General features: G+C 49.1%; 1 long non-coding RNA gene across 1 annotated transcript; it reads right to left on the minus strand.

The window, feature by feature from the left end:
- Positions 1-9,423: 9,423 nt before the first annotated feature.
- Positions 9,424-18,956, minus strand: LOC120979347. The gene is made up of 3 exons (XR_005774273.1): positions 18,946-18,956; positions 12,250-12,254; positions 9,424-9,967 (listed from the first exon to the last, which is right to left on the minus strand). It is a non-coding gene; the product is annotated as an uncharacterized LOC120979347 (long non-coding RNA).
- Between the last annotated feature and the right edge of the window lie 7,076 nt (positions 18,957-26,032).

The following is a 26,032-nucleotide window of genomic DNA, read 5'->3' on the forward strand; positions in this document are numbered from 1 at the left end:
TTTTATGATATGTAAATTAGGTCTCTACCAGCAAGTAGGGCGTCTACTTTCTGGTAGCTGCTGCAGAAAACCGCCCCCTCGTCGTGTTGATTGACAGGGCCAGCCGGGATCTCCTCCTCCGGCCGGCCCTGTCGGCATTTCAAAAATCGCGCGCCTGTGTTCATTCGGCGCAGGCGCTCTGAGATGAGGAAGCTCGTCTCCTCAGAACTCCCTCAGTGCGCCTGCGCCGATGACATCACCGAAATAGAAGACGTCATCGGCGCAGGGGCACTGAGGGAGTGCTGAGGAGACAAGCCTCCTCATCTCCGAGCGCCTGCGCCGAATGAACACAGGCGCGCGATTTTTGAAATGCCGACAGGGCGGGCCGGAGGAGGAGATCCCGGCTGGCCCTGTCAATCAACACGACGAGGGGGCGGTTTTCTGCAGCAGCTACCAGCAAGTAGCCGCCCTACTTGCTGGTAGAGACCTAATTTACATATTATAAAACTTCGTTTTTGGAAGAAACTGCTGGATCAAAGTAAGTAACACCATTATATTTTCATATATCGCAATATAACTAATTTAACTAGCCCAAAAAAAAAAAATCACTTTAGTGGGGTGACAGAAGCCCTTTAACCACCTCAGCCCCCAGTGCTTAAACACCCTGAAAGACCAGGCCACTTTTTACACTTCTGACCTACACTACTTTCACCGTTTATTGCTCGGTCATGCAACTTACCACCCAAATGAATTTTACCTCCTTTTCTTCTCACTAATAGAGCTTTCATTTGGTGGTATTTCATTGCTGCTGACATTTTTACTTTTTTTGTTATTAATCGAAATTTAACGATTTTTTTGCAAAAAAATGACATTTTTCACTTTCAGTTGTAAAATTTTGCAAAAAAAACGACATCCATATAGAAATTTTGCTCTAAATTTATAGTTCTACATGTCTTTGATAAAAAAAAAATGTTTGGGTAAAAAAAAAATGGTTTGGGTAAAAGTTATAGCGTTTACAAACTATGGTACAAAAATGTGAATTTCCGCTTTTTGAAGCAGCTCTGACTTTCTGAGCACCTGTCATGTTTCCTGAGGTTCTACAATGCCCAGACAGTACAAACACCCCACAAATGACCCCATTTCTGAAAGTACACACCCTAAGGTATTCGCTGATGGGCATAGTGAGTTCATAGAACTTTTTATTTTTTGTCACAAGTTAGCGGAAAAAGATGATTTTTTTTTTTTTCTTACAAAGTCTCATATTCCACTAACTTGTGACAAAAAATAAAAAGTTCTATGAACTCACTATGCCCATCAGCGAATACCTTGGGGTCTCTTCTTTCCAAAATGGGGTCACTTGTGGGGTAGTTCTACTGCCCTGGCATTCTAGGGGCCCAAATGTGTGGTAAGGAGTTTGAAATCAAATTCTGTAAAAAATGACCTGTGAAATCCGAAAGGTGCTCTTTGGAATATGGGCCCCTTTGCCCACCTAGGCTGCAAAAAAGTGTCACACATCTGGTATCTCCGTACTCAGGAGAAGGTGGGGAATGTGTTTTGGGGTGTCATTTTATATATACCCATGCTGGGTGAGAGAAATATCTTGGCAAAAGACAACTTTTCCCATTTTTTTATACAAAGTTGGCATTTGACCAAGATATTTATCTCACCCAGCATGGGTATATGTAAAAAGACACCCCAAAACACATTCCTCAACTTCTCCTGAGTACGGGGATACCAGATGTGTGACACTTTTTTGCAGCCTAGGTGGGCAAAGGGGCCCATATTCCAAAGAGCACCTTTCGGATTTCACTCCTCATTTTTTCCTGAATTTGATTTCAAACTCCTTACCACACATTTGGGCCCCTAGAATACCAGGGCAGTATAACTACCCCACAAGTGACCCCATTTTGGAAAGAAGACACCCCAAGGTATTCCGTGAGGGGCATGGCGAGTTCCTAGAATTTTTTATTTTTTGTCACAAGTTAGTGGAAAATGAGACTTTGTATGAAAAAAAAAATAAAAAAAAAAAAATAAGCATTTTCCACTAACTTGTGACAAAAAATAAAAAATTCTAGGAACTCGCCATGCCCCTCACGGAATACCTTGGGGTGTCTTCTTTCCAAAATGGGGTCACTTGTGGGGTAGTTATACTGCCCTGGCATTTTCCAGGGGCCCTAATGTGTGGTAAGTAGGTAAATGACCTGTGAAATCCTAAAGGTGCTCTTTGGAATATGGGCCCCTTTGCCCACCTAGGCTGCAAAAAAGTGTCACACATGTGGTATCGCCGTATTCAGGAGAAGTTGGGGAATGTGTTTTGGGGTGTCATTTTACATATACCCATGCTGGGTGAGAGAAATATCTTGGCAAAAGACAACTTTTCCCATTTTTTTTATACAAAGTTGGCATTTGACCAAGATATTTATCTCACCCAGCATGGGTATATGTAAAATGACACCCCAAAACACATTCCCCAACTTCTCCTGAGTACGGCGATACCAGATGTGTGACACTTTTTTGCAGCCTAGATGCGCAAAGGTGCCCAAATTCCTTTTAGGAGGGCATTTTTAGACATTTGGATACCAGACTTCTTCTCACGCTTTGGGGCCCCTAGAATGCCAGGGCAGTATAAATACCCCACATGTGACCCCATTTTGGAAAGAAGACACCCCAAGGTATTCAATGAGGGGCATGGCGAGTTCATAGAATTTTTTTTTTTTTGGCACAAGTTAGCGGAAATTGATATTTTTAATTTTTTTCTCACAAAGTCTCCCGTTCTGCTAACTTGGGACAAAAATTTCAATCTTTCATGGACTCAATATGCCCCTCACGGAATACCTGGGGGTGTCTTCTTTCCGAAATGGGGTCACATGTGGGGTATTTATACTGCCCTGGCATTCTAGGGGCCCTAAAGCGTGAGAAGAAGTCTGGAATATAAATGTCTAAAAAATTTTACGCATTTGGATTCCGTGAGGGGTATGGTGAGTTCATGTGAGATTTTATTTTTTGACACAAGTTAGTGGAATATGAGACTTTGTAAGAAAAAAAAAAAAAATTCTGCTAACTTGGGCCAAAAAAATGTCTGAATGGAGCCTTACAGAGGGGTGATCAATGACAGGGGGGTGATCAATGACAGGGGGGTGATCAGGGAGTCTATATGGGGTGATAACCACAGTCATTGATCACGCCCGTGTAAGGCTTCATTCAGACGTCCGGATGCGTTTTGCGGATCCGATCCATCTATCAGTGCATCCGTAAAAATCATGCGGACATCTGAATGGAGCTTTACAGGGGGGTAATCAATGACAGGGGGGTAATCAGGGAGTCTATATGGGGTGATCACCACAGTCATTGATCATGCCCCTGTAAGGCTTCATTCAGACGTCCGGATGCGTTTTGCGGATCCGATCCATCTATCAGTGCATCCGTAAAAATCATGCGGACATCTGAATGGAGCTTTACAGGGGGGTAATCAATGACAGGGGGGTAATCAATGACAGGGGGGTGATCAGGGAGTCTATATGGGGTGATCAACACAGTCATTGATCATGCCCCTGTAAGGCTTCATTCAGACGTCCGGATGCGTTTTGCGGATCCGATCCATCTATCAGTGCATCCGTAAAAATCATGCGGACATCTGAATGGAGCTTTACAGGGGGGTAATCAATGACAGGGGGGTGATCACCACAGTCATTGATCATGCCCCTGTAAGGCTTCATTCAGACGACCGGATGCGTTTTGCGGATCCGATCCATGTATCAGTGCATCCGTAAAAATCATGCGGACATCTGAATGGAGCTTTACAGGGGGGTGATCAGGGAGTCTATATGGGGTGATCACCACAGTCATTGATCATGCCCCTGTAAGGCTTCATTCAGACGTCCGGATGCGTTTTGCGGATCCGATCCATCTATCAGTGCATCCGTAAAAATCATGCGGACATCTGAATGGAGCTTTACAGGGGGGTAATCAATGACAGGGGGGTAATCAATGACAGGGGGGTGATCAGGGAGTCTATATGGGGTGATCACCACAGTCATTGATCATGCCCCTGTAAGGCTTCATTCAGACGTCCGGATGCGTTTTGCGGATCCGATCCATCTATCAGTGCATCCGTAAAAATCATGCGGACATCTGAATGGAGCTTTACAGGGGGGTAATCAATGACAGGGGGGTGATCACCACAGTCATTGATCATGCCCCTGTAAGGCTTCATTCAGACGACCGGATGCGTTTTGCGGATCCGATCCATCTATCAGTGCATCCGTAAAAATCATGCGGACATCTGAATGGAGCTTTACAGGGGGGTAATCAATGACAGGGGGGTGATCAGGGAGTCTATATGGGGTGATCACCACAGTCATTGATCACGCCCCTGTAAGGCTTCATTCAGACGTCCGGATGCGTTTTGCGGATCCGATCCATCTATCAGTGGATCCGTAAAAATCATGCGGACGTCTGAATGGAGCTTTACAGGGGGTTGATCAATGACAGGGGGGTAATCAATGACAGGGGGGTGATCAGGGAGTCTATATGGGGTGATCAGGGGTGATTAGGGGTGATCAGGGGCTAATAAGGGGTTAATAAGTGACGGGGGGGGGGGGGTGTAGTGTAGTGTAGTGGTGCTTGGTGCTACTTTACTGAGCTACCTGTGTCGTCTGGTGGTCGATCTAAACAAAGGGGACCACCAGAGGACCAGGTAGCAGGTATATTAGACGCTGTTATCAAAACAGCGTCTAATATACCTGTTAGGGGTTAAAAAAAACACATCTCCAGCCTGCCAGCGAACGATCGCCGCTGGCAGGCTGGAGATCAACTCTCTTACCTTCCGTTCCTGTGTGCGCTCGTTCACAGGAAGTCTCGCGTCTCGCGAGATGACGCGTATATGCGTGACTGTGCGCAGCGCTGCCACCTCCGGAACGCGATCCTGCGTTAGGCGGTCCGGAGGTGGTTAAGCAAGATAAAGAGGAAATGGATCTCCATAAGGCAAAGTTAAAGACGACACATTCCCTTTGTATTTTAAGCAAAAACTAGATTTTTGTATAACTTACCAGTAAAATCTCTTTCTCGCTCTTTCCTTGGGGGACACAGAAGACCTTGGGTATAGCTCATCTCCCTAGGAGGCGTGACACTAAGTGAAAGCTGTTAAGCCCCTCCTCCATCAGCTATACCCTCAGCCTGGAGAGAGAGACTGCCAGTTGCGTGTCCAAGTAGTGAGAAAAGGCAAAGTCCAACAAGTGGAAACAACAAGCCAACTACCCAACGGGTAAACAAAACTCGGAAACCGTGCAGGAAAAAACAATGAATGGGTGGGTGCTGTGTCCCCCAAGGAAAGAGCGAGAAAGAGATTTTACTGGTAAGTTATACAAAAATCTCGTTTTCTCGCCCAATTTCCTTGGGGGACACAGAAGACCTTGGGACGTTCAAAAGCAGTCCAAGAGGGGAGGGACCACAGCACCAAGGCGAAGCACCCGAAGGCATCAAGGAAATGCCGCCTGCAAAACCAGGCGGCCCAAGGCAGCAGCCGCCGAAGCCAGAGTACGCACCCTGTAGAACTTGGTAAGGAGTGCAAGGAAGACCATGGCCACCCTGCACAATTGCATGGCCGAAGCCCAATGCCTCCGGCCCCGGAGGCACCAACCGCTCTGGTGAAATGAACGGTGACACCAAAAACAGAACCCTGCCCTTGATGCGGTAACCTCAGCAATAGCCATTCTGATAAAGCGGAGGAAAGCCACCCTGGAGCCGTCAACCTTTGCGCGGACCTCCTTGAAACACAAGAGACCGAGCGTCGACAAGAGTCGGAGATGTCCAAGTAAAAACTGCAGAGACACGATGGCTACAGAAACACAACCGTACAGGACAGAAGGAGTAGAGAGAGAGAACTTCTGTAACGCTCCAAGGAAAAGAGTGAGGCGCCAAGAGCTCAGTATGTAGTTCCCAGGGCGGTACCGGGGGACGGTACAGAGGAACCAAAGAGCCACTCCACGGCCAGGGAATGCTGGAAGAGGAAGGACAGCGCCGACACTTGACACTTCAAGTAACAGAGTCCCAGTCGCAGGTCCAGGCCAGACTGGAGAAGACAGAATCATGGGAAGAGAAGGGCAGAGTGGGGGAATGCCCAGCTTCCTAAAGAACCCCAGGTAAGATCCTAAGTCAGACAACAGAACCTGGACGAAGCACGGCCGGGAGCGAACACAAGTGTGCTCGCTGGACTCGTCTGGGCAGGCGGGAGAAAACCCAATGTAAGTAGGCGCAGATCAGTGACACGGGCAAAAAGGTTGGTAAAACTGGTCCCGTCAGCCCCCGAGCAACGTCGTCCCGTATCCACACGGAGTGGGGGAGCAGAAGGACAAACGGAAGGAACCGAAAAGGGCCCGGCCAGCATCCAACAGACGCCAGGACAAGTCAGGCTAAAGTCCCTGTTGTTGTAGCCACCACAGGAAGGTGTTCTACAGTCCCGGTGTGGGGGCTTTAAGGATAATCTTGACAGAAGAAGTAGTCCCGCCAAGTTACCGAGAAGGTAAGCCCTCAGCAGGACCATTGCCCAGAATGGAAAAAGTAATCTGCACCCAGCAGGAGGACAGAACGCGGCAAACCCGGTAAATAGGCACATAGCTAGTACAGCCAGTGTGAACAATGGAGACAGTACGAGGCCATAAGGAACACCGGAACCATCCAGGTGAACAACCATGTTCTCCCCAGAGGGGAGGGCAGTGAAGGAACAGCCCCTGAAGCCTGGCCGGGGCAGAAGCCACATCGGAGTAAATCTGTCCCAGCGGAAGCCAAAACAGAGCCGGCGAGAAAAAACTGTCGAGACAGAGACCGGATGACACCCTCCAACCGAAAGGAGGAGTGGGCAACAGGGAAGCCATAGGACCGCTCAAAAGCAGAACTCCGCTACTCTGAGACGTCCGGCTCACCAATTCGCAAAAGGCGAATACCCTAATGAACCGAAAGTGGAGGTCCCTGGGACCTGGGTAATCGAGCACCCAAGAGAAGTTGGGCGACCTGCTCAAGAAGAGCGGCTCGAACCTGGTAGCAGAACAACTGAAGCACAGAGGGTGCCAACAGGAAGGACTCATACCAAAATGCATCCGAAGAGGAGGAATGGCAATAGGCGAGGGAACCGTAATCCCGCCAGAGCCAACATAGACTTCGAGGGGCGCTGGAGACAGCACTCTCGACCATGTGACCGCTTGCGCAGGGAAGCAATGCCGCGGGGGAACTAATGGGTACGCATCTAGGAACCACGAACACTCCCCAGGCGGAAGGGCCAACGAACATGGTGGATACCGTCACAACGGAAACGCAATATACATTCCGAACAGAGAATGGATACCACCCAGCTCGCTGGAGTAGAGAGCAAATAGAGCCCGTCCAGGTCAGGTGAACAGAAAGATCTCTTCAGAGAAGAGTGCCAGGCTTGCGGCAATCATCGTATCCCAAGAGAAAAACGGAATGTCGCAGGAAGAATGGAGGCATACGTAAGAGCAGCCCCGTAAGCAGTGAGAAAGCCAACCCACCTACGGAAGGAGAAGGCATACACGGCCCAACAACGCACAGAGCGCACAAGAGCGTCCGCTCACTGCAAAATAGTCACTCAGCGAAGAGGGCCAGCCACAGAGTCCCACAGAATCTACGAAAGTGCAAAGTGCAACCGGAAAGGGGGATATGCACAAGACTAGTATGGCATGCGATGGAACGCAAGCAGTCCGCCCAGAAGAGGGGGAAATGTACTTGGCAAACATTGCAGACAGCAATCGTGCAAAGCCCGCCCCACATGGGGGTGATGCCCAAGACCAGTACCTACTTCAGAGAAGTAGGACATACCATATTCCGCCCAGAAGAGGGCCATGCACATGGCCACACAGCATCCAGCAGGACGCAGGAGGTCCACCTAGTGAAATGGGGACATGCACAGGGTTATCCTAGCATTAAGTGAGTGTGCAATAATCCACCAAACACCGAATTTCGTGAGAGTACAACTACTCCGCCAATGAATGGGGACATGTACAAGTCCAGCACAGCATATACAAGGACAGTCGTGAGTCCTGTGAGCGTACAAAATTCCGCCCATGGAATGAGGGGTGGTCACGCATCTGGTGAGAGTGCAGTATGCTGCCCAGAAGGGGGAGTCATGCCCATGGCCAGTATTGCAACCAGGGAGAATGCGAGCACCCCGCCATGGATCGGGGTCATGCACCTGGCCAGCAGCGTACTGGCGAGAGAACAAACACAGTCAGTGAGATTGTGTGTATGTTGCCTGAGGAAAGGAGACATGCCCATAGCCGGCAGCGAATCCAGTGAGAGTGCAGTACACCGTCTACGGGGGGGGGGAACATGTATATGGCCGGCAGCGGATTCAGTGAGTTGCAAGCACCCCACCATGGAAGGGGGTCATGCACATGGCCAGCAACTTACCGGCGAGAGAACGACCCCAGTCAGTGAGAGTGTATGCATGGCGCCTGAGGGAAGAAGGCATGCCCAAGGCCGGCAGCGAATCCAATGAGAATGCAGCATACCGCCTATGGAAGGGGGTCATGCACATGGCCGGCAGCAAATCCAGTGAGAGTGCAGAATTTTGCCTACGGAAAGGAGTCATGCCTTATGGCCGGCAACGAATCCAGTGTGAGTGCAGTATTCCGCCTATAGAAGGGGGTCATGCACATGGCCGGTGTCAAATCCAGTGAGTGCAGCGTTCCGCCTATGGAAGGGGATCACGCACATGGCCGGCAGCGAATCCAGTGAAAGTGCAGCGTTCCCCTATAAGAGGGGGTCGTGCACCAGACCAGCACCGTATCTGGTGAGAGTGCAGATTCCACCTATGGAAGGAGGACATGCACAAGACCGGCAGCGAATCCAGTGAGTGCAGCATTCCGCCTATGGAAGGGGGTTGTGCACATAACCGGCAGCGAATCCAGTGAGTGCAGCGTTCCGCCTATGGAAGGGGGTTGTGCACATGACCAGCAGCGAATCCAGTGAGAGTGCAGCGTTCTCGTGCACATGGCCAGCATCGTATCCGGTGAGAGTGCAGTATTCCGCCTAAGAAGGGGGTCATGCACCAGGCAAACCCGCAGCCAGAGAGTGCAGTATCCCGCCTAGGAAGGGGTTGTCATGCACATGGCAGGCACCATAGCTGGAGGGTGACGAATTCTGCCTACAGAAAAAAAGGGGCCGCATGCACTTGGCCAGCGCTGTATCCCGGAGAGGGCAAGAACCACTTAGAAGGGAAACATGCACCAGCCGGGGAGTGCGACACCATGCCGCCTATGGAAGGAGCATGCATACAGGCAGCACTACTAAGATAAGGCTGCAGCGTCCTGCGCAGCTCACAAGAAATCCTTAGTTATCTATTTTATTTATTTTTAAATAACACAGCCTCTCTGAGGCAGAAAGGGGGGCCACCATACAGGTGCACAGCATCTTAAGAGAAGCAGGGAAAAACAGGGGGGGACGGCCATACAGGCCCATCGGGAGCCGCCGGTACCCAAAGGGTTAACAGGGATCCGACCTGGGGAGGGGGGAGGAGGCGGCGCCGCGATCCCCTGGGGGCGGGGAAACCTTCAGGCGGGAAGAATTCGCGCCTGGAGAAGTTCCCGCCCCCTCCAACAGAGGCCGGAACTTTGCGGCCTAGTAGGCCGTGAAGCCGGGGCCTAAATTTTTTGCGGCATCCGGCTGACCGGGGCTGCACAGGAAATGTTAAGCCCCTCCTACCGTAGTGGACTGCTTGTACATACCAGCCGCGGGAGCCCACCCCGCGGACCGGAGAGTCAGGGGCCTGGGTGGAGCGCCGGAATGCGGCCTAGTAGGCCCGAAGCCTGGGCCAAAATTTGCGGCCCCCGGCCGACCGGAATTCGCCAACGGCCGGCCGGAATCGTTGGAGCATCGTGCTCAAGGCAAATGCCGGCCGCGGGAGTCCACCCCGCAGGCCAGAACAGTCGGGGGCCGGGAAGGAGCGCCGGAGGTGCGGCCCAGCAGGCCGGGAAGCCTGCAAAATTTAAGCCACTGCCGTCAGGAACGGGCCCCCGGCCCAGAGCAGCGCATCGGTAAGGGGGTGGAGGGGACCCGGAGACCGGGTGCCCGTGCGGATGCTAGTGCAGCGTTCCCAGGAGGGACGCCGATAGGTGAAGGGAGGCGATGTGGCTGAACCTATTCGCAGCATTCTGCAGCTAGTGTGGGAGCTGCAATGTACTATGAAGGCCAGGAAGGGAGGGACCAGGGAGTAGATTGTCACCCTGCGGCACCCCAGGGGCCAGCCTAGGTCCAGCAGTGACAGAAGGGTCCAGAGGCCCAGTATGGGGGTCAGGCACGCAGGAGACCAGGGTGGGAAGGGGGGACGTAGGGATGGAGAAGCCAATCTCTCACCATAGCAGTCTTCACCCTCGGTCCATTCCAGCAGGGTCGCCCCTTCAGCTACTGGCACCGTAGTGGCAGGACGCTGGAAGAGGGACTTGGCGTGCGGGCGACCCTTGCGCTGGCGGGATGAAGGGGAGCTGGGCTGCCCTGATCCACCTTGCCTTCTGTGGAGGAGGCAGCAGTGCGGGTGACCGGCACTGGCGCAGCTCAACCCCGGGAGAAACAGAGAGGTCTAGTGCGTCTCTGTTGTCCCTGATGATCTGGAACAAAAAGAAAAGAAAAAAGTAAAAATCAAAATTTAAACAAGGAGAAAACAGCCCTGCAGAGCAGGGAGTGTCTTGCCTCCTTGGACACTAAGCAAAAACTGGCAGTCTCTCTCTCCAGGCTGAGGGTATAGCTGATGGAGGAGGGGCTTAACAGCTTTCACTTAGTGTCACGCCTCCTAGGGAGATGAGCTATACCCAAGGTCTTCTGTGTCCCCCAAGGAAATTGGGCGAGAAAACAAATTTTTATTTTCATCTTTTACATTTTCAAAATAACAATAAAGGTAAAGAGCCTGAAGCAAATGTTTGGGCACTCTGCATGGTTAGTACCTAGTAGCACCCACTTTGGCAGTGTCATTAGCCAAGAGTCTTTTCATTCTTGTTTGAGGGATTTTCATACATTCCCTTTGCCCTCACAAAATCTGTGGATAGACTTCAAAACAGCAGTTCATGCAAGGAATCTCACAGAACTTGAAGACTTTTGCAAGGAAGAATGGATGAAAATCCATTAACCACTTCAGCCCCCCTAGCTTAAACACCCTTAATGACCAGACCACTTTTTACAATTCTGCACTACACTACATTCACGGTTTATTGCTCGGTCATGCAACTTACCACCCAAATTAATTTTACCTCCTTTTCTTCTCACTAATAGAGATTTCATTTGGTGGTATTTCATTGCTGCTGACATTTTAACTTTTTTTTGTTATTAATCAAAATTTACCGAAATTTTTGCAAAAAAATGAAATTTTTCACTTTCAGTTGTAATTTAAAAAAAAAAAAAAATACAGTTCTATATAAATTTTTCTCTAAATTTATTGTTCTACATGTCTTTGCAGGGTGAGAGAAATATCTCTCTAAAAGACAACTTTTCCCATTTTTTTATACAAAGTTGGCATTTGACCGATATATTTATCTCACCCAGCATGGGTATATGTAAAATGACACCCCAAAACACATTGCCGAACTTCTCCTGAGTACGGCGATACCACGTGTGACACTTTTTTGCAGCCTAGGTGCGCAAAGGGACCCAAATTCCTTTTAGGAGGGCATTTTTAGACATTTGGATTCCAGACTTCTTCTCACGCTTTAGGGCCCCTAAAATGCCAGTGCAGTATAAATACCCCACGTGACCCCATTTTGGAAAGAAGACACCCCAAGGTATTCCGTGAGGGGCATGGCGAGTTCATAGAAGGTTTTTTTTTTGGCACAAGTTAGCGGAAATTGATTTATTATTTTTTTTCTCATAAAGTCTCCCTTTCCGCTAACTTGTGACAAAAAGTTGAATCTTTCATGGATCCGCAAAACACATACGGACATCTGAATGGAGCCTTACAGGGGGGTGATCAATGACAGGGGGGTGATCAGGGAGTCTAATATGGGGTGATCACCCCCGTCAGGCTCCATTCAGACGTCCGTATGTGTTTTGCGGAGCCGCAAAACACATACGGACGTCTGAATGGAGCCTTACAGGGGGGTGATCAATGACAGGGGGGTGATCAGGGGTTAATAAGTGACAGGGGGGGGGGGTGTAGTGTAGTGGTGTTTGGTGCTACTTTACAGAGCTGCCTGTGTCCTCTGGTGGTCGATCCAAGCAAAAGGGACCACCAGAGGACCAGGTAGCAGGTATATTAGACGCTGTTATCAAAACAGCGTCTAATATACCTTTAAGGGGTTAAAAAAATCAGATCTACAGCCTGCCAGCGAATGATCGCCGCTGGCAGGCTGCAGATCCACTCGATTACCTGCAGTTCCTGTGAACGCGCGCGCCTGTGTGCGCGCGTTCACAGGAAATCTCGCATATCACGAGATGACGTGCCGGCGCATCCACTCGGAATAACAGGGCCACCGCAAAGACACAATCCTGCGTACGGCGGTCCTGTAGTGGTTAAACAAGCATTGAAAGAGTCCTGGCTCACTACAAAAAGCGTTTACAAGCTGTGATACTTGCCAAAGGGGGTGCTACTAGGTACTAAACATGCAGGGCACCCCAAACTTTTGCTTCGGGCCTTTTTCCTTTTTTGTTATTTTGAAAATGTAAAAAGATGAAAATAAAAATTGTTTATTCTTAAAATACAAAGGGAATGTGTCGTCTTTAACGTTATGCCAATTCATCTTCAACCTGCTTAACTGCTCATAGTAACAGTAATTTTGACCAGGGGTGCCCAAACTTTTGCATACCACTGTATACAACATGAAAAGTTATATTTAAATGGATAGCAGTATATAATATTACATTAAAGAGTTATTTATTATGGCTGTAATATAGTTCAAGAGGTTATCTGGGATTGGAAAAACATGGCTGCCTTCTTCCAAAAACAGACACAAAAGGGGATAAAAGGGGGTTGTGCAGTGCTTTGATATAGATAACTTATCCACTGGTCATCAATATCAGATTGGTGGGGCTCAGACATCCGGGACCCCCGCCGATTAACTGTTTGAAGACGCCGAGGCACACATGCGATAACAGCATCCTCTTCAACGTTAACCTGCTCGCCGTCTAGATTGTAGCGGTGGCACAGTGCAATTACACTGTGATCAGGACGCCGAGCAGGTAACAATGGAGAGGACGCAGTGCTCTTGCAAGTGCCCCGGCCACTTCAAACAGCTGATCGTGTGTCGGACCCTCGCCGATTCGATATGGATGACCAGTAAGTTCATTAATATCTAAGCATTGCACAATCCCTTTAAAAAGGTACAGGGTAAATGATGATAAGTGTCCGAAGTGCATGGAGGAAGGAGCAGATCTGATACATATGTTATGGTCGTGCTCTGTGATAGGAAGATATTGGGATGAGGTGTTGAACATGATTAATCGTAAATTGGAGCTGAGATTGCAAAAGGATCCTAAGATGTGTGTGTTGGGGTATGTGTCGGAAATAAGAGGAAGCAAGTTGGTTAAGGTGGCGGTGGGAAGACTGTTATATGTGGCCAGGAAACTGGTGGCGCAGAGGTGGATCCAGGGGAGTCCACCAACGACTGAAAAGTTTGAAAGGAGGGTGAATGACATGTTGATCATGGAAAAAAGTGTGTTTGTTAAGAGAGGGTGTCCTCAGACGTTTGAGAAGTTGTGAAATGATTGGATGTCTCATACTCATATTATGCTATAGTTTAGGACAGAAGTTTTCTTACTCCTTTTCATTGGGGGGGAGGGGGGGGGGAGAAATGGGCGTTAATCTGATATGCTTTTTGTCACTATAAAAAGGTTTGGGATCTTATCTAATTGGGATGAGGTATCTTGTATACTATTTCAATTACTTAAGATTGTGTATTGCTTACTGCTGAAATGGGCATTTTGTCTGATGTTGCAATGTGTTATTGTATTTTATTCTGTTATCTATCATGGCAAAATGTAAATGTGGTTACAGAAAATGCCTATCCTTAAAAATCAATAAAAATGATTTGATTCAAAAAAAAAAAAAAAAAAAAAAAAAAAAAAGGTACAGGGTAAATGTTTTGGCCTTTGTATAAAAAAAAGGTAATTCTATACACTACTCAACAGTTTTCGCTACTCCTTTTCGGCATCTAATGCCATCTGCTGCAGCAGTCTCCAGTGATCTTTGTGTGAATCATGTAAACACTGGCAAAAATGTGTACACTGCTAAGCAGTGCTGGGGTGACAGGACACCAAACCCCTTCCTGCTCAGTGATTACATCACAGCGCTGTCAGACAACACAGATAGCACGTCATGACAATGGAGAGGGTGATGCCTGTTGTATAAAGCTGGCACCCAGCTCTTACTGCTCTTCAGATGCCGCAACATGTAAGTGGTTGACCTAGGGAGAGAGCTCATTCTGTCCTCTGATCCGCACCCTGGGAACACAATTGCGGGTTGTCGAGTAGTTAGCATGGCAGACAGGAGCCTTCTAAAGGGCCCCCGGCCTGCTGAGTCTTGGGGAGTAAAAAAATAATAAAAATGTAAAAAAAATAATGAAAAGGCGAACATTCATAGTGTTCTACAAAAAGGAATAAATATCTGGAAACTCTCCTCTCAAACATGAAAATGTTATACAGAAACAGAATAATACCAAGTTCTTCCCATCTGCTAGAGAAAGTATCGCTGGTGGTTTCATCCTTTCAGATTTCTGGGTAAAGACATTCCATCTGGAAATGTAATCAGCAGAAAGTTCTTTCTCATCTAAAAGAAGAAGAGCATAAAAGTAAGTCTATGAATTATATCCATAGCTACAAGCCTAAAAAATTCACTCTGTACGCCTCATCATGAGGAGTGAGCAAGCACTCATTCAACTACTGGCTTGACAAATTAAAGGGGTATTCTATCCAAAAACAGTCATTGCCTATCCACTGTATAAATTATGTCACATCGGTGTGGGTCCGACTTTTTGGGACCCCCGCTGACCACTGGAATGGTAGACCCTATACTCCCCCTATGCAATGCCAAGGAGTAGTTGGAAAGGCGCGGAAGCTCAGCTGCTGTAGACATTAAATAGAGCGGGGGAATATATTCTCAACCATCACTTCACTCAAACCTTTCCTTGCCGCAGTGGTGCCCTAGATCTAGGGATCAGTGGAGGTCTCATTTCCTCCATTTCCATAACCTCAAATATTAAGAAAACGCTATGTACCACAACAGGTAGGAGATTTATATCTGAAATAGAATTGCATCGCAACAGTTAACCCTTTAGTGTTCACCAATACACCTTTTTACAGCGGTAACTAATGGGTCTTAGAATGGGTCGCTGGAAAAAGGCAATAGCTCAGCCTAAGTGCTGAACAGGTCTCCTGTGCAGCAGAGAGCTGGGGCTTGGCTCTGGCAACTGCTCTAACGTACCGGACCAGCAGGAGCGCCGATCCAGGCCTTTTAACCCCTTACATGCCATGGGCAATGGCGTCTGCCACATGTAAGCAATTACAGAGGGAGAGGTCTCCAATTGGTGCCCCGCAAATGAGATTGCAGGCGCCGATGCCACTGCAGGCAGGCCAGCGCCTAGTATAGGCTCCAGGCCTACCTCCAATGTTTCCCAGCAGGCTGCGCCTCTCTGGCACCGCCTGCTGGTGTCAGTATAGCACGGACATTAAAATACATTGCACAAAAAAATGAAAAATCCAAATATTTGCTATTGCCACCTCCGTAACAACCCACACAATTATGACATAATTTATCCAAAAAAAAAAAAAAAGAAATGCCAAAATTGCTGCTTTTTGCTTATTCATCACAACAAAATGGAATAAAAAGCAATTAAAAAAAATGAAACCAATAAAAACCACAAGTCTTGCAAAACTCAAGCCCTCACACAGCTCTGTACAAAGAAAAATTTAAATAAATTATGGGTCTTGGGATGCGGCGTTTTTTGTGTAAATTTTTTTTTTATCATGTAAGGCTACTTTTACACTCGCGTTTGGTGCGGATTCGTCATGGATCTGCACAGACGGATCCGTTCAGATAATACAACCGTCTGCATCCGTTCAGAACGGATCTGGTTGTATTATCTGTAACATAGCCAAGACGGATCCGTCTTGAACACCATCGAAAGTCAATGGAGGACGGATCAGTTTTCAACTGTGCCAGATTGTGTCATAGAAAACGGATCCGTCCCCATTGACTTACATTGTGTGTCAGAACGGATCCGTTTGGCTCAGTTTCGTCAGACGGACACCAAAACACTGCAAGCAGCGTTTTGGTGTCCGCCTCCAAAGCGGAATGGAGATGGAACGGAGGCAAACTGATGCGTTCTGAGCGGATCCTTTTCCATCCAGAATGCATTAGGGCAAAACTGATCCGTTTTGGACTGCTTGTGAGAGCCCTGAACGCATCTCACAAACGGAAAGCCAAAACGCCAGTGTGAAAGTAGCCTAAAAACTGAGTAGCAGTATTGCTGTTTTTTCCCCCATCTCCCTCTCATAAACTGTTAATAAGAGTCAAGTTATGTGTACACCAAAAAAGGATTTTTTGTATCACTTACCAGTAAAATCTCTTTCTCGCTCTTCATTAGGGGACACTAGTAAAAGCTGTTAGCTCCTCCCCTGGCGTCCAAAAGAAGTCCACAGGGAGAGAAAAACCACAGACCCATGGAAGCAAGCGTCCTTGCAGGCATCTAAGGACAGCGTCCACCGATGCATATGTATGCACCTGGTAAAATTTAGTGAATGTATGTAAGGAGGACCAAGTAGCCGCCTTACACAACTGTGCAGCCGAAGCTTGATTCCTCCAAGACTAAGATGCGCCCACCGCTCTGGTGGAGTGAGCCGTGACACCTAAGGGCGGAACCCTGTCCCGGGCGCGGTATGCCTCCGCAATTGCAGCCCGAATCCAACATGCGATTGCCACCTTGGAGGCCGCCAATCCCTTGCGAGGACCCTCCGGAATGACAAAAAGAGAGTCCGTACGGCGGAAGGGAGCAGAGGCTGCTAAATAGATCTTCAGAGCTCTGACAACATCCAAATGGTGCAACTCTTTTTCCTTAGGGTGGGAAGGAGATTGACACAGTGAGGGAAGGACTATTTTCTCGTTGATATGGAAGTCGTGACCACCTTTGGAAGAAAGGAAGGAACAGGCCGGAGAACCGCTTTATCCTTATGAAGAACCAGCAAGGGTTCTCTACAAGAAAGCGCCGCCAACTCAGACACCCGTCTGATGGAAGTGATAGCTACAAGGAAAACCACCTTCCAGGACAGGAGTCGGAGAGAAATCTCCCGGACTAAATTCAGATCCCAAGGCGGTAAAGGAGGACGGTACGGAGGAACCGTATGTGCCACTCCCTGAAGAAAAGTCCTTACAGGCTCGAGGGGGGCCAGAGGGCGCTGGAAAAAAATGGAAAGCGCAGAGACCTGACCCTTCAAAGAGCTAAGGGCCAAACCAAGGTCCAACCCTGATTGAAGAAAGGACAGGACCGTGGGGAGAGAAAAACGAAGAGGAGGAATGTTTCGGCTCTCACAGAAACCCAGGAAGGACCTCCAGGTCCTGTAATAGATCCTGGACGAAGCAGGCTTCCTAGCCTGAATCATAGTGCGAATAACATCCACCGAAAAAAACCTCTTCGCTTTAGAATGGGGGTTTCAATGGCCACGCCGTCAAACAAAGAGACCTTAAATGCTGATGGATACCGGTCCTTGCGAAAGCAGGTCGTCTCTGAATGGCAGTGATGAAGGAATGTCTCCCAGGAGGAGAACGAGGTCGGCGTACCACACGCGACGGGGCCAATCTGGGGCGACGAGTATCGTCGGAATGCCCTCCATTCTGATTTTCCGTAGAACCCTGGGCAGGAGGGGGAAGGGGGAAGAAAACACATAAAGAAGGGAGAACCACTGTCAAGAGGAGATCAGGGCGTCCACGCCGCAAGCTTCTGGATCCCTTGCACGGGAGAGGAAGGTAGGAAGCTTCCGATTGAGCCTTGAGGCCATCAAGTCCACGTCGGGGCGACCCCAACGGAGACAGATCGCCTCGAATACCTCTGGATGGAGGGATCACTCGCCCAGATCTATTGTGGTCCTGCTGAGGAAGTCCGCAGTCCAGTTCTCCACACCCGTGATGTAGATCGCTGAAATTGCCGGTACATGGACCTCCGCCCACCGTAAGATCCCGGCAGATTGCTGCATCACCGCGAGGCTGCGTGTTCCCCCCTGGTGGTTGATGTATGCCACCGCCGTGGCGTTGTCCGACTGGACTCTGACGGTGCGACCCCTCAGGAGGTGGGTCCAGTGCCGGAGGGACAGAAGAATCGCCCTAAGCTCCAGGACATTGATCGGGAGCTTGGACTCCGACCGAGACCATGTGCCTTGGACTGTCCTGGGAGGGAACACCCCTCCCCAACCCAGTAGACTGGCATCGGTGGTGACAACCGTCCAGGAGATCGGAAGGAAGGACCTTCCCAGAACTGGAACCGACAGCCACCAACGAAGGGGCGACCTCACCTGAGGAGAGAGGCGGATGAGATAGTCCAGGCTCGCGGAAGATTTGTCCCAGGAGGACAGGATCGCTCTCTGGAACGTGCGAGAGTGGAACTGGGCAAAGGGAATCGCCTAGAAACAGGCGACCATATTCCCTAACCTCCTCATGCAGAGTCGAATGGACGGAAGTCTGCAGTCGAGAAGAACCCTCACGGAACGGTGTAAGGCCAGTCGCTTGTCCGGAGGAAGGCGAATCCGTGCCGCGTCCGTGTCTAGAAGCATACCCAGAAAGACCAATTGTCTGGAGGGTGTCAGAGATGACTTCTGCAGGTTGACCAACCACCCGAAACGTGCCAGGGCTTCCAGCATGATCTGTACGCTTTTCGATGCCTGAGAAAAGGAGGGGGCCCTGATGAGGATGTCGTTCAGATAAGTCATAAGGAAGATGCCTCTGGAACGGAGCAGGGCAAGAAGAGGAGCCAGGATCTTCGTGAAGACCCGAGGTGCGGTTGCCAGACAGAACGGGAGGGCAACAAACTGGTAATGATAGTCTCCTATCGCAAACCTCAGGAAGCGCTGGTGACTCCGCGCGATGGGAACGTGGAGGTATGCGTCCTGGATATCTATGGCCGAAAGGAATTTCCCCTGCTCCAGAGAAGCAATTACGGAACGAAGGTACGTATCCCGATGATACAATCTCGAGTGCCCAAGCGTCGGAGACATGGGCCCGCCAGACGTCCTGGAAGAGGAGGAGGCGGCCCCCCACCCTGTTGGGCGGGAGCGCACCTTCAGGCTGAGGACTGCTTAGATGCAGGAGGTCGAGCGGCCTGAGGTCTGGGACGCCAAGAGGGCTGCGCCCGAAAGGACGGTTTCTTACGTCGATCCTGAGAAGTAAGCCCGCCTCCCCCGGCGGAAGAACCAGTCGCGGGGCAGTGAATCAACGAAAGGGCCTGCCACGTGAGGAACCCCTAACGTGAGAGGCCCTCCTGACTCTAGGCTGTGGAAGATGGGTGCTCTTGCCCCCCGTGGCCTCAGAAATAATTTCATCCAGCCGAGAACCAAAAAGACGGGCGCCGGCAAAGGGAAGTCCGACTAAAGAACGCTTGGAAGTCGCGTCCGCTGCCCACACCTTCAGCCAAAGCTCGCTGCGTAAAGTGACTGCAAGCACCGAAGAGCACGCGATGAGGGCGCCAGCGTCCAGAGACACCTCGCAGAGGAGCTTCCCCGTCTGGATGATCAGCTGCGCCAAGGATCGTAGATCCTGAGCAGGGACCTTGGTCCAGCTGGTTACCCCTTTCAGAGATCGCCTTCGCCACCCACGCGGAGGCGAACACGGGCCTAAGTGCTGACCCTGTAGCGGCAAAGAGGGACTTCGTCAAGGATTCCATCCGACGATCTTCAGCTGACTGAAGGGAGGATCCATCGGCTATGGGAATAGCCGTATTTTTGGAGAGCCGTGCCACTGGTGGAGCCACCTTAGGATGTCCACGCTGTAACACAGTCCGCTGGAAAGGGATATAGAACGTCCAGTTTTTTGGGGGCGGAAAAACACGTCTGGGTGACCACCGCCGAAAAATCATTATGGCGAGGAAACACCTTTTGATGTCTGTTTTGGACGGAAGAAGGATACCCCCTGTTGGTCAGTGGGGGTGGGTGGTGAATCGTCCTGTACCCGGTAGGTGTCGCGGATGGCAGCAATGAGGCTATCCACAGTGGAGGCCAACTTACAAGAAAAACCTGAGTGAGACCGTACACGTGGTGGAGAGGGAGATGCGTCAGAGGAAGAAACATGGTCTGCTCTGGAACGCTTTTGTGAATGCCGTGCGCTGACGGAATCACCAGGGGGAAGTGAGCTGGGGAGGTGGTCGACCGAGCAAGAGGCTGCATCTGAGGGAGGTGCAGCCTGCGCCGGTGGCGGATTCTCAACCAAGCGATCCACTATAGATAGGGTGGATTGGGAGATTTGAGCAAGGTTTTCCACTGCCTGAGAGAGCGTTCTGGCCCAATCGAGCCCAAATGCCAGAGGGGGAGCAGCGGTAAGCAGAATCCTGTTGCCCGCAAGGGAATTTTGCCTGACATATAGCGCAGGCATAATGGGTAGCTATTGGCCGCGGAAGAACCCCAGAAGGATCAGACATGGTGTGACCAGGAGATATCGGAGGCTGGAGGGATACAGTGACCTGAGGAGAGGAGCAACAGCTCTTACCAGGACCAGGAGACGCTGTCCGAGAAGTCCGGAGAGAACTGGCTGAGCGCTGAGGCGGGAAGAGAAGGCCCCGCCCCCTCAGGTCCTGAATCCCCCCAGAGAGCCGCTGCAATGCGCGGGTCCATTAACCCCCGCATTGCCGAAATTGCCCCCTCGCTGTGTCCCCCTGTGCCAGGGCAGCGCCCTAGAGCAGGCTGCCGCCCGTTCGTCTGTGGAGCAGAATCGCCACCGGCCCTAGTCATGGAGTTGCGCTTGTAAGCGCTCCCGTCTGAGCTGCTAGGCTCCGCCCACTCCCAACCCGATGCGGCCCATGTCTGTGTCCCAGCGCTGCTGAGAAGCACAGGATGCTGCCGCTGAATAACAAAGACACTGTGCCTGGTCTTCTGCCACTGGTGGTTCTCAGACATGGTGTGACCACCTACAGAGTAGACAGATATGCTACAGTGCCCTTCCATGGGAGGGAGGTAGATAGTGCAGCCAGAGCGGGTGAGCGGCGGGCGGCCAGGATTGAGCGACGGCCTGGAGCAGGCATCTACTTATCTGCCCGAGGCTGCCCTGATCCTCTTGTCTTCTTGTGGGGGAGGAGGCAGCGTGGTGGACCCGGGAGAACAGGGAGGCGAGGCGACCACTGTTTCCCATCTGAAAGAGAAGGAAAAAAAATAAACTAAAATAAAAAATCTTCATGAGCTACCCTGCAAAGCAGGGAGGTCTTGCCTCCTATTGAGGCTAGAAAAAACTGAAGCTCTCTCTCCAGGCTGGAGGGGGTATAGCTGCCAGGGGAGGAGCTAACAGCTTTTACTAGTGTCAACGCCTCCTAGAGGACATAGCTATACCACGGTTCCTGTGTCCCCCAATGAATATGGGAGAGAAATGGTGCCAATAAAAACTACAACCTGTCCCGCAAAAGACAAGCCCTCATCCAGCTACATAGATGGAAAAATAAAAAATTATAGCTCTTGAAAGGCGACGATGAAAAATATTTCAAAAATCTCTTGGCCTCGAGGCCCAAAACAGGCTCGTGACTAAGTGATTAAAGAGATCATCACTATCTACTTATCTACTTGTTAAAGTGATGTCTTGGCAATAAGCAGATCACACAGCCAGGGAGAAGGAGACGCCTATTGAGAAACCCTAGCGTCTCCTCCTCCCTGTTCCGATGTTCAGTATTAGCATGCTGAGCGCGGAAAATTCAGGAGGGCGCAGTGGGGATGTTTATAAGAAAAAAAATAAAAACAGGTGTGGCAGCATCACAAGTACAGGTATTTAGCTCCTATAAGTAAAACAGATGAAAGTTCCTCTTTAATTCTAAATCAATGAAGTGTAAATCAAGCTTACCAAATTTCTCACCATCTACATTTTTCTTGCTTTTCGATTCAATGTCAAAAAGTCGCCAATCTTGACCATCTTTTGAGCCTTCCAAATAAAGCATGTCACCCAAGGATCCTACAAGGTCCAGTACAGACATAAACCCCATCTCTCGAAACGGCAGGTCCTTTCCTGTGTATTGCTAAGGACAGACAGAAGTCATAACCTAGGCAGCTCTCCAAGAATATCAGCCACGTACATTATGCCAGCAAGTATACCAATGGAATTATGATTTCACTGCAGAAACAAAAGGTCAAGGTCAACAATTTTCAGGAAACTTTAGCCTCCCAACAGTCACTTTGAAAAGGTATTGAACGGTGAAAGCATACAGGCTATCGTTTACAGTGGCCTCGTCGTCTGCCTAGATTACAGCTGGGATGATGAAACATCTGTCCGGAAACTGGAATTCCAATTTCCAAAAATGTTTTTCGTCTATAAACCTAGGCCAAAATGACCCTTGTTTCTGATAATTACCATAGTGTCTCCCCAACGCTGTACATATAAATAAATAAAAAAATGAAAACCACAAAATCTAACCTTAAAAGCAGTTAGCAGATGTGAAACCTGGAGTCCCTCAGCGTGCTTACAAACAACCTGTTAAATACATAACGTTGTGCTTTCACAAACATGCAAAATTGTGTGAAATGAACACAAAATAAATACACAAAATCTTCAACTGAGACAACGGCACGCCACAATCTCAATCATGGCGGTAATGATGAGAGAGTGAGGCCCCTGTCTACACTATTTAGATGCCACAGTTTCTATTGACTGCAGCATCTAAGGGGTTAAACAGCTTGGGTGGGAGCTTCTGTTTATCTGGGCTGTTAGAGCAGGGGCCCGGGTGTCATGTGAGAGCCAGGCTCCTGCTCTCTGCTGCATGGGTCGCTTAGACTAGGCTGCCGTAAAACCCCAGCAGCCTAGCCTGACAGTCACTAACAGGGTTAATATACATGTATAAATGCACACTGTGTACAGCGGCTTCCCGGTTTATAATAAAAATACACTTATTTTTCTAAAGTTGAGAATTCTGTCTGAAAATGATGACGTAGTCTATGCAGTGACCTTAGCAGTACTGTCTCGGGCAATTCACTGCCTCTGTTCATGCTCAGACATTTCCGTTAGGTGCAGGACAGTGGATAGATTCTTTTAATTCACTTTACGTCTGCTAATAAAATGTATTTGCTTAAAAAAAGGCCTATGGGATCTCCACTTTGACAGTAGACTTACATGTTTTATATCATGCCGAAGATCACTGGAGATCACAGAGCCGACGCTTGTCTGCGATAAACTGAGTTTGAAATCCTTGTCAAACTGAAAGGGAAGAGTTTGAGTTAATACAGGAACACCTAAATACAAATGGCTAACTAGTAAATGCTCTTTTACGTAACCAATGTCTGGGCGGACGAGCGGTCACAAGAACACTCGCTCCTGATCAGTGCACAGCGTAAAATGAAGTGAAGGGCTGACCAACGAGCAGACGCTTGTGTCGGCTGTGGACAGAAATGGTACAGCCCCTTACCAAATTGCCTTACTATACTGACAGTAGATGGGTTAAGGCTACCTTCACACAACAGGGGAAAAAATGGCCATCAAAAACATTTTCTACCATTTTTGCATCCATTTTTGGGCATCTGGCGGCTTTTAATGGCTATTTTGCTTGAAAAACTGATGAATTTCATTTCTTTTGTTTAATAAAATCCCAACCCCTGTAGTATACATAACATCCCCCATAGTGGCCCTCAACAATAATAATGTCCCCCATAGTGGTCCCCAGCAGTAATAATGTCCCCCATAGTGGTCCCCAGCAGTAATAATGTCCCCCATAGTGGTCCCCAGCAGTAATAATGTCCCCCATAGTGGTCCCCAGCAGTAATAATGTCCCCCATAGTGGTCCCCAGCAGTAATAATGTCCCCCATAGTGGTCCCCAGCAGTAATAATGTCCCCCGTAGTGCCCCCCCAGCAGTAATAATGTCCCTCATAATGGTCCCCAGCAGTAATAATGTCCCTCATAATGGTCCCCAGCAGTAATAATGTCCCCCATAGAGCCCCCCCAGCAGTAATAATGTCCCTCATAATGGTCCCCAGCAGTAATAATGTCCCTCATAATGGTCACCAGCAGTATTAATGTCCTCCATAGTGGTCCCCAGCTGTAATAATGTCCTCCATAGTGGTCCCCAGCAGTAATAATGCCCCCCATAGTGGTCCCCAGCAGTAATAATTTCCCCCATAGTGGTCCCCAGCAGTAATAATGTCCCCCATAGTGGTCCCCAGCAGTAATAATGTCCCCCGTAGTGCCCCCCCAGCAGTAATAATGTCCCTCATAATGGTCCCCAGCAGTAATAATGTCCCTCATAATAGTCCCCAGCAGTAATAATGTCCCCCATAGAGCCCCCCCAGCAGTAATAATGTCCCTCATAATGGTCACCAGCAGTATTAATGTCCTCCATAGTGGTCCCCAGCTGTAATAATGTCCTCCATAGTGGTCCCCAGCAGTAATAATGCCCCCCATAGTGGTCCCCAGCAGTAATAATGCCCCCCATAGCGGACCCCAGCAGTAATAATGCCCCCCATAGTGGACCCCAGCAGTAATAATGCCCCCCATAGAGCCCCCCCAGCAGTAATAATGTCCCTCATAATGGTCACCAGCAGTATTAATGTCCTCCATAGTGGTCCCCAGCTGTAATAATGTCCTCCATAGTGGTCCCCAGCAGTAATAATGCCCCCCATAGTGGTCCCCAGCAGTAATAATGCCCCCCATAGTGGACCCCAGCAGTAATAATGCCCCCCATAGTGGACCCCAGCAGTAATAATGCCCCCCATAGCGGACCCCAGCAGTAATAATGCCCCCCATAGTGGTCCCCAGCAGTAATAATTAGGGATGAGCGTATCGACTTCGGATGAAACATCCAAAATCGATTCGGATAATACTTTGAATACTGTACGGAGCGAGCGCTCTGTACAGTATTAGAATGTATTGGCTCAGATGAGCAGAAGTTATTACTTCGCGAAGTCTTGCGAGACTTTGCATAATAACTTCATTAATTAATTACTACTGTAAAAAAAACATTTCCCGAACTCTGGTTCGGTTCCAAGGTACCGCTTGGAACCGAACCCGAACCAAACAGCCCCATGGACTTCAATTTGTTCTAAAATGGCCGTGTGATGGCCGAAATGGCCATTACAAAAACAGCCGTTGCACTGCCATTTTTCAATGGCATGTGAACATAGCCTTAATCTGAAATCAAAGTACCTGGGCTCCATTGGGATTGCAGCGCTGATAGCGGTCTAATTCCTTGCAGCCTTTGAACTCCAGACATCTTCTCCAGCTGGACAACGAGGCAGCAGCTTCCCACCTATAGCACTTCTAACCTTCTGGGATGATGTGCCTCTAGCATAACTAGATAAGGCGAGGTTTGCTACCTCGTACCTGTCCGCCCTTGTTATACTGTAAGTGGTATGGCTCTATGTGCACTTTTTGTGTATTTTCCTCTAGATCCTAATTGAACACTTAGGCTACATGCACACGGCCGTATGGGTTTTGCGGTCTGCAAAAAAAAAAGGATGGCATCTGTTTGTTTTTTTTGCGGATCCATTGTAACAATGCCTAAAATGGACAAGATTAGGACATGTTCTATTTTTTTGCGGGGCTATGGGACAGACATACGGATGCGGATAGCACAAAGCACATTTTTTGCGGACCCATTGAAATAAATGGGTCCGCATCCTATCTGCAAAAAAACCCCAAAAAACAGAACGGACACGGAAACAAACAACGTTCGTGTGCATGTAGCCTTAATCTGATGTGCAGCTCAGTAAGATGTGCCCGTTGTTCAGAAGTATACACCACATTTGGCACATCTGTTTGGTATTATCTGTGATAAAAGCTATAAGCCGGTGTATAGATTTGTGCTATAATTTACAGCTAGTTAAGGTGTCAATTATGGTAAAATAGTTGGGCCACAGAAGGCTCACCCCCAGTAAACCATGTCGAATTTTCTATCCATTTTTAA

The sequence above is a fragment of the Bufo bufo genome, chromosome 9 (assembly GCF_905171765.1).
Source record: "Bufo bufo chromosome 9, aBufBuf1.1, whole genome shotgun sequence".
In the NCBI taxonomy this organism is placed as follows: domain Eukaryota; kingdom Metazoa; phylum Chordata; class Amphibia; order Anura; family Bufonidae; genus Bufo; species Bufo bufo.